The 6,727-nt window shown below is 32.6% G+C and overlaps 1 pseudogene; it reads right to left on the reverse strand.

The window, feature by feature from the left end:
* Positions 1–560: 560 nt before the first annotated feature.
* On the reverse strand, positions 561–1,259 carry LOC107443200 (uncharacterized; annotated as a pseudogene).
* Positions 1,260–6,727: the final 5,468 nt, after the last annotated feature.

A 6,727-nucleotide genomic window follows, 5' to 3' on the forward strand; every position in this document is an offset into this window, starting at 1 on the left:
TAATTTTTTTCCTTCTCCCACCTAAAATATAAAAATTTTCAAATTTTCAATAGATTAGTTCAGGCGGCCGAAGAAATATCATTAGTTGATGAGTTTCAAAGTGCTTAGAAAAAATAAAGAAACGTTGTATTGTAAAACAAAAACGGAAGTATGTAAAAAGTACAAAAATATTAGGAAGTTCCAAAAACAATTGTGTTAGAGGCGAAAGGACACTAAAATTTAACCAAATATTCATCTTACATTTCTAGAGTAATTTTTAGGTATTTAAATTTGTAGCATGATTTCAAATCTATTGATATCGTTTTATTCAATTAAATGAGAATATCTAAATAGTTGTTCTTTTACGCTGATTTTAAACACAATGACATTAAATTGAGAACACTTTTGAAATCGTGCCTAAAAAGAAAAGTTTAATAACAATAATAATTGAAAAATCATATATATAACATTTTTAGATCATATTAATTGACAATATAAATCCTTCTATTAATTTTGCTGCAGTCTTATGATCGCAAACTTTGTGCAGTTGCTCTAGTAAAAGAAACAGTATCTAACACAATCTATATCTTAATGGGATGTAAGTGACCCATGGTAAAGCAAGTTTTGAACTCTCTTTGACGAGGACGAGGCTCCTTCATCACATACTCTTTTGGGAGTTCGTCTTCCGAGTATTTCCTGTCGGAAACGTAAACATTTCGAAGTCTACAGTTAGCATAAATCTGCAACCCAAGAAGCTCCCTGTAATCGCTGCCATAAGTCAGTTTAGTTAACAGCCGCAAATCCACTACAATTTTGTTCCAACTCACATCGAGCTGCAATGGCAGGTGGCAAAGTAGCGAATTCAGCAACATGTTCTTACTCCTAGACGTGCTGACTCGATATCGGCGTTTCATATTTTTGCTGTCTTTCAGCTGAAATTCAAAACAAAATGGCAGATTCAAGTACTCCATTATAATACTGAGCACAGACAAGGTGCAGCCTAACTTCAGCCGAGTGTCTTCCGGGGCAGCGATGTATGTTTGGCAAAACGATTCCGAGGTAATATCTAAAACCAAACCTTCTATGTCTGGGAAGCGAACCCGCTGGATGGACCCATTCCCTGGTGTGATAGACCAGAATTTCAGTGGTTCACTGCCATGGCTTGAAAATAACGTCACCACTCCCCTCTGCAGAGTGTTTCGAAGTGTTGTTGATCTCTTCAGTGGAACATGTTTTCTCTTTCTCCATTCTAAGTGCGTTGAACAATGAATGTGTGCCATTTTATCAACATTAAACGCATCAAAAAACGAATGTATCATGTATCCTAAATAAATATTTGGATTTGACGATTGTTGTCTTTTAAATATCACATATGGCTGTTGTATTTTTAAATCACACGCTGGGCAATATTTTAGATAAGTAACTGAAGTTGACCACAATTTTCGCATGACCTATAAAGTTAACAAAGACGAGATTATTGGAGATTTCCTCACCAATCATGATGCATTTTAATAATATATATAGAAACTGAAAAAAATTTCTGTTGATTTCGCTGTTAAATTGTGATAAGATTTGTGATTAAAAAACAGAGAATGTATTAAAAATATTTCGTGAATTTGTAAAATATATTTTTTACCTACTTAGAGAAAGGAATGAAATCATATTTAGTGTGAGTACACAATAATTCCAAGTGTGCTATAATGCTTGTTAAATAAATTTTATACTTACAAATAGCCTTTACTGTAGCTCAAAAAACATAAGAGTTTCCCAAATTAGAAGTAGACAACTTTGCTCAGAAATACATTAGTGATGGCAGGGTCATCTTTGTGACGATTTTGAATGATGTCTATAAAGTAAATGATGAACATTTGATATTTTGTGTAGATATTTTGTTTGATATGTAGTCTGCCCGGTAGTTTTATACTAGTAAAACAACTGTAAATACTTTACCATTAATTAATCCATAAAAACTGATTTAAATAAATATATTAATAATGACATCTTATTAAAAATAGCATACATTAATAAACATAAAAAAAGGAAATATCTTTCATCTGACAATCTGTTTAACTTCAAGATACCAAAATGATTGAGAAGTAATAGTGGGGGTCTTTTATTGCCCCAAGCAACAAATATTGATTATAAGACAATTGAATGTACCAAATTGTCATTTTTTAGTAGATATCATTCAAAATCGTCGAAAAACATTTAAAAAAAGCACATAAAATTTTCAGAGGCTACCATTTTGAACGTCAGCCATTATTGTTATGGTCGAAACCTAGATGGCCTGCATTCAAAATTAAAACTTCTTATATGTGGTATTAAGTTTTATGCTTCAATCATGAAATACGCGATTCTTTTATCTACTTGCATTACTATATTACACATGTTCACCTTTTACTTGGGCAACCTTTATAATTGGCTATATATTCTCATTAACACAAACTTATACAAAATATGCAAGTCGTACAAACGAATCAAAGATAAAAAAAAAAATCTTTTAGAAAGATGTGTTCAATAATTTTTGATGAATGAAATTCTAAAGGTCTGGTTTCTTAGGACAAGCGCCTTATCTGGGCGTCAACGTCACGCTGACGCCAACAAAATACTGGTTTGTTAGCTCAAGACCTGGTTTCTTAGAACTAGCGCCTTATCTGGGCGTCAGCGGAAAGTTGACGTAGAGCTGACGCCAAAAAAATACTTTTTTGTTAGCTCAGCGTGAGCAGTCGGTCCTACGCAGACATTATCTCTCATTGAGCATGCGTTAATAATGTAAACAAATATTTATTTTGAATTTGTATTGATTTTGTTATTGTCGACCAGTGTTTTAGAGAACAAATAATGACTTTGTCCAAGAAAAAACACATTATAGCTGAGCTAAATGAAGAGTGCTTTGTTTAATGAAGAAGCTATGTTTAATGTCAAAATCAAAATCTTGGCTAATTTCGATGTGCTGTTGGATGTTGTCCGCCATTGCTTCTGTGGTTAACGTCACGTTGTAATCCAACTGCAGTTGAGTTGGACGGCAATTGTAGTTCAAGATGAGCGTTCGATGACGTATACTATCAAACTCGCAAATGGACCAATCAGAGGTTAGCGCTGATTTCCAGCTGACGGCGTCCTGTCCTAAGAAACCAGGCCTTAAGATCGGGACAGTCTTAATTTTTTATTAATTGTTATTTTCTGGGGGCTATACTATGGATGATGTTTACAAATGTAAACAACAACCATCTCGCTCTCTTAACCTGCTTTACTTCCGGTTTTAAAATATACAACTGCTTACTACAGCTTATTTTTCGAGGTGATATTTTCAAACATTTACTCTTTTGTTTTTAATAAAAGAAATAAATTACAGAATTTCTGAGATCATACCTGTAGTATTTCATAAGATATTAATGGTACTAAGCAATTCTGGGAAGTTTAAAGAGAAAATTTGTTTTCGTTATTTATAGATGCATCGTTAGAAGAGGTGACATGGTTGCTAGATTTATAAAGAACTCGATTTTTTGGCTGTTCCGATTTGGCCATTTTTTATTTGTTTATCACTGTTTATTCTTGTTGCAAGCCGTGCACCGTCACACGCATATATGGCAGTACTTTTACTTTCGTTACTTGTACCGCCGGAACAAGTAAAAAGTACGTACTTTTACTTGTACTTCGTTACTTTTTAAATTTAGTACTTTTACTTGTACTTTCGTTACTTTTTTAGGGAAAAAGTACCAGTATATGTAACGGAAATGTCCAATGAAATTGTTACTTTTTTCTAAAACTCGGTAAGCTTTCTAAAAACAAAAAAGATTAAATTAAAAATAAATGCTTATGTTTTTTTTAATTTATAAAATTAATGTGCAATATATATATGTATTCACTGCTAACTTCGTGTTTAAATACCTTGACCTTTGAAAATTGTCACTCCTGAAAGGGAAAAGACGGCTCTTTTAAACTGCGAAAGGTTTCGCGATGTGAAATCGCACTACGATTTATTGTTTGCTGCAGGTCTGGTACCTTGCATCAAATTTAATTGGTCGGAAGAATAAGCTAGGGAGGAGGCTACAAAAAAAAATTGGAAAGAATTGTCCAAGCTGAACACCCTGCTATAACTAATAACGTAACAGAAAAAAAAAACCAGGGAATTTAAATTTTCTAAAGCTGAAAACATCATGCCAATCACCAGCGACAGAAGAATTTATGGCATACATGAGCTCAAGTGTCGAAACGGAAAGCATATCAATTTTGAATCGATATCCGATCGCAAAAAAATTATATGTGAAATATAATACTACAGTACCTTCTAGTGCTCCCGTGGAGCGCTTATTCAGCGTGGCTAAGCACGTTCTGAGAAATTCTCGCAGCAGACTCAGTGACACCACTTTCGAAATGCAATTATTTTGCAAAATGAATAAAAATATTAATTAGCAAGTCATTTTCATTCATTTTCGAGTTTTATGCATTTATTTAATACATTTTAAATAAAAAATGTTGGATTTTGTTATTAAGTTTTTCAATTTTCGTTTGAACTCAATAATAATACATTTTTGTCTTAATGCATTTTTTACTAAATACGTTTTTACCTAGTACATTTTTTACTAAAATTATGTTTATGCCCAACCTTGTCAAACAAAGCCCAGTCAAATCTCTAAGAACTTCAGAACTATTTGTGCTATTGAAAACTATTATAATTACTATTTTATCTCTTGAAAACTCGAAGGTATTAATTTAGTCGCTGATACTAAAATTCGTTTACAAATTTTAATTATTCCGTTAGGCAGAAATTTTCGGAAAATGATTTTCTCGCATGACTTCAGCATTAGCCATTGTTACAAATAAAATTGTAGACTGTTCTGTTTCAACTTATACTGCACATGCAATTATTTTTTACTAGCTCGAAGATCACAAAGCTATATGAAACCCCGTGTTTGCTTTGTTTATGTTTGTGCTTTTAAAACGCGTTTCTATAGAGTAAAACAATTTTAAATCAATGGTAATTTGAATAAATAAAAATAATAAACTGAAAATTAAAATCAATAGTTAAAATTTCTTTTTCGTGCAAATCCAAAAAAATTTGATATTAAAATTATATTTGATTTTAAAATTATGCTATACGATTATATTATAAAATTATATTATAATATTCGTCCGAATTTCAAAATAAATTAATGTCCACAACTTTCAAAATTAAAAATAATTAAATAAATAACAACAATTTTGCAAAAACATTAAAGAGCATAAGAATAATATTCAATAAAATTATAGGTTACTTTGAATCTTCGATTTCCTAGAAATGCACTTTTAAATCGTCACTTTTTTTGTTTAGTACTTGTACTTTTGCTTGTACTCTTTACTCGTTACTTTTTAAAATAAGAACTTTTTACTCATTACTTTTTTTAAAAATACTTGTACTCGTTACTTTTTAAAAGTAACGTTGCCATATATGATCATAGACCAATAAAATTGGGTCTGCTGTTCAACGACGGTTATAAAATAAACCTTATGTTTCACACAGCTATCGCTATTGTATTTCTGCGATCTTGAAAGGAAAAAAAATCTCAGTAGATTTTAATAAAAAAACTCCTCATGGGGAATATGAAATGGATTGGCTCTGAATCCCCTTTTGTACGCGAAAAAGGAGGAAGTGTTAAGGCGTGCGGCATTCTGATTGTCCACAAAGTGTTATGACTAGAGCCCGGAAGTTCAGGCAAAATTCCATAAATGCCCTTTTCTGCCTTTTTTAAACGTTTTCTTCTGAAAATGCCTTTTTCTTTCCTTTTGTTCATAAATGCCTATTTCTGTCTAATTTAAAATTTTTCTGCAAAGCTTTTTGTACTTTTGACCGAGCATAAATTTTGAAGTACAAAAATGGTTGACTGTCATCCGACGTATTGCAATGCATTTATAGAGATTAGGACTTTATTCCTTTTGGGACAACTCCCTCCCTCTGAGGCAGTGGTCACCCCTCGCACTGTACAATGGCTATTCATCTGAGCTGATAGGGTACTCGTGCTTGAGTGAGCAAGGCAGGTGAAAGACATTTTTCTGTCCATGAGATTGACAGTGTTGTTTGAATAGAGAATAGAATACAGAATACACTTAAAGCTGGAAATGCCTTAGAAGTTTTATTTCCTAATATGATCCATTTAACGTGCCTTGCTCATGCATTGCACAGGATAGCAGAGGAAGTAAGAGGTCTCTATCCTGAGGTAGACTCGCTTGTTTCTAGTGTGAAAAAAGTATTTGTGAAAGCCCCTTCAAGTGTTCAAAGAAATTGCACCAGACATTCAATTACCTCCTAAACCGATCCTTACGAGATGGGGAACATGGATTTCAGCAGTCTCATACTACTGCACAAATTTTGAGGAAGTTACTAGAGTCCTTACCAGCTTTTCGGATGAAGAGGCAATATCCATAAGAAAAAGTAAAAGTCTGCATAGCAGTTCTTAAATAAAAAAAATAAAAAATAATATTTTTAAAAACCACGTTTTTGTAGTGTAGAGTAATAATTGAAAAACGAGAAACGTGGGGCGCATGAAATACATAACAGTAATGTTATATTAGTGTGTGTATGCGTGCTCTTGAGGATATGTGTATGTATATCTGTAATTGTAATTGTATCTGAATGTGGATGTGGAATATGTTTGTGTATATGCATATGTATGTGGATGTATATGTGGCTGTGCATGTGTATGAGTAAGAAAATGTTTATATGTATGCGTATATGTACTGTTATGTATTTCATGCGCCCCACGTTTTT

The sequence above is a fragment of the Parasteatoda tepidariorum genome, chromosome 2, assembly GCF_982258835.1.
Source record: "Parasteatoda tepidariorum strain Cologne lab strain chromosome 2, Ptep-v5.0, whole genome shotgun sequence".
Lineage (NCBI taxonomy): Eukaryota > Metazoa > Arthropoda > Arachnida > Araneae > Theridiidae > Parasteatoda > Parasteatoda tepidariorum.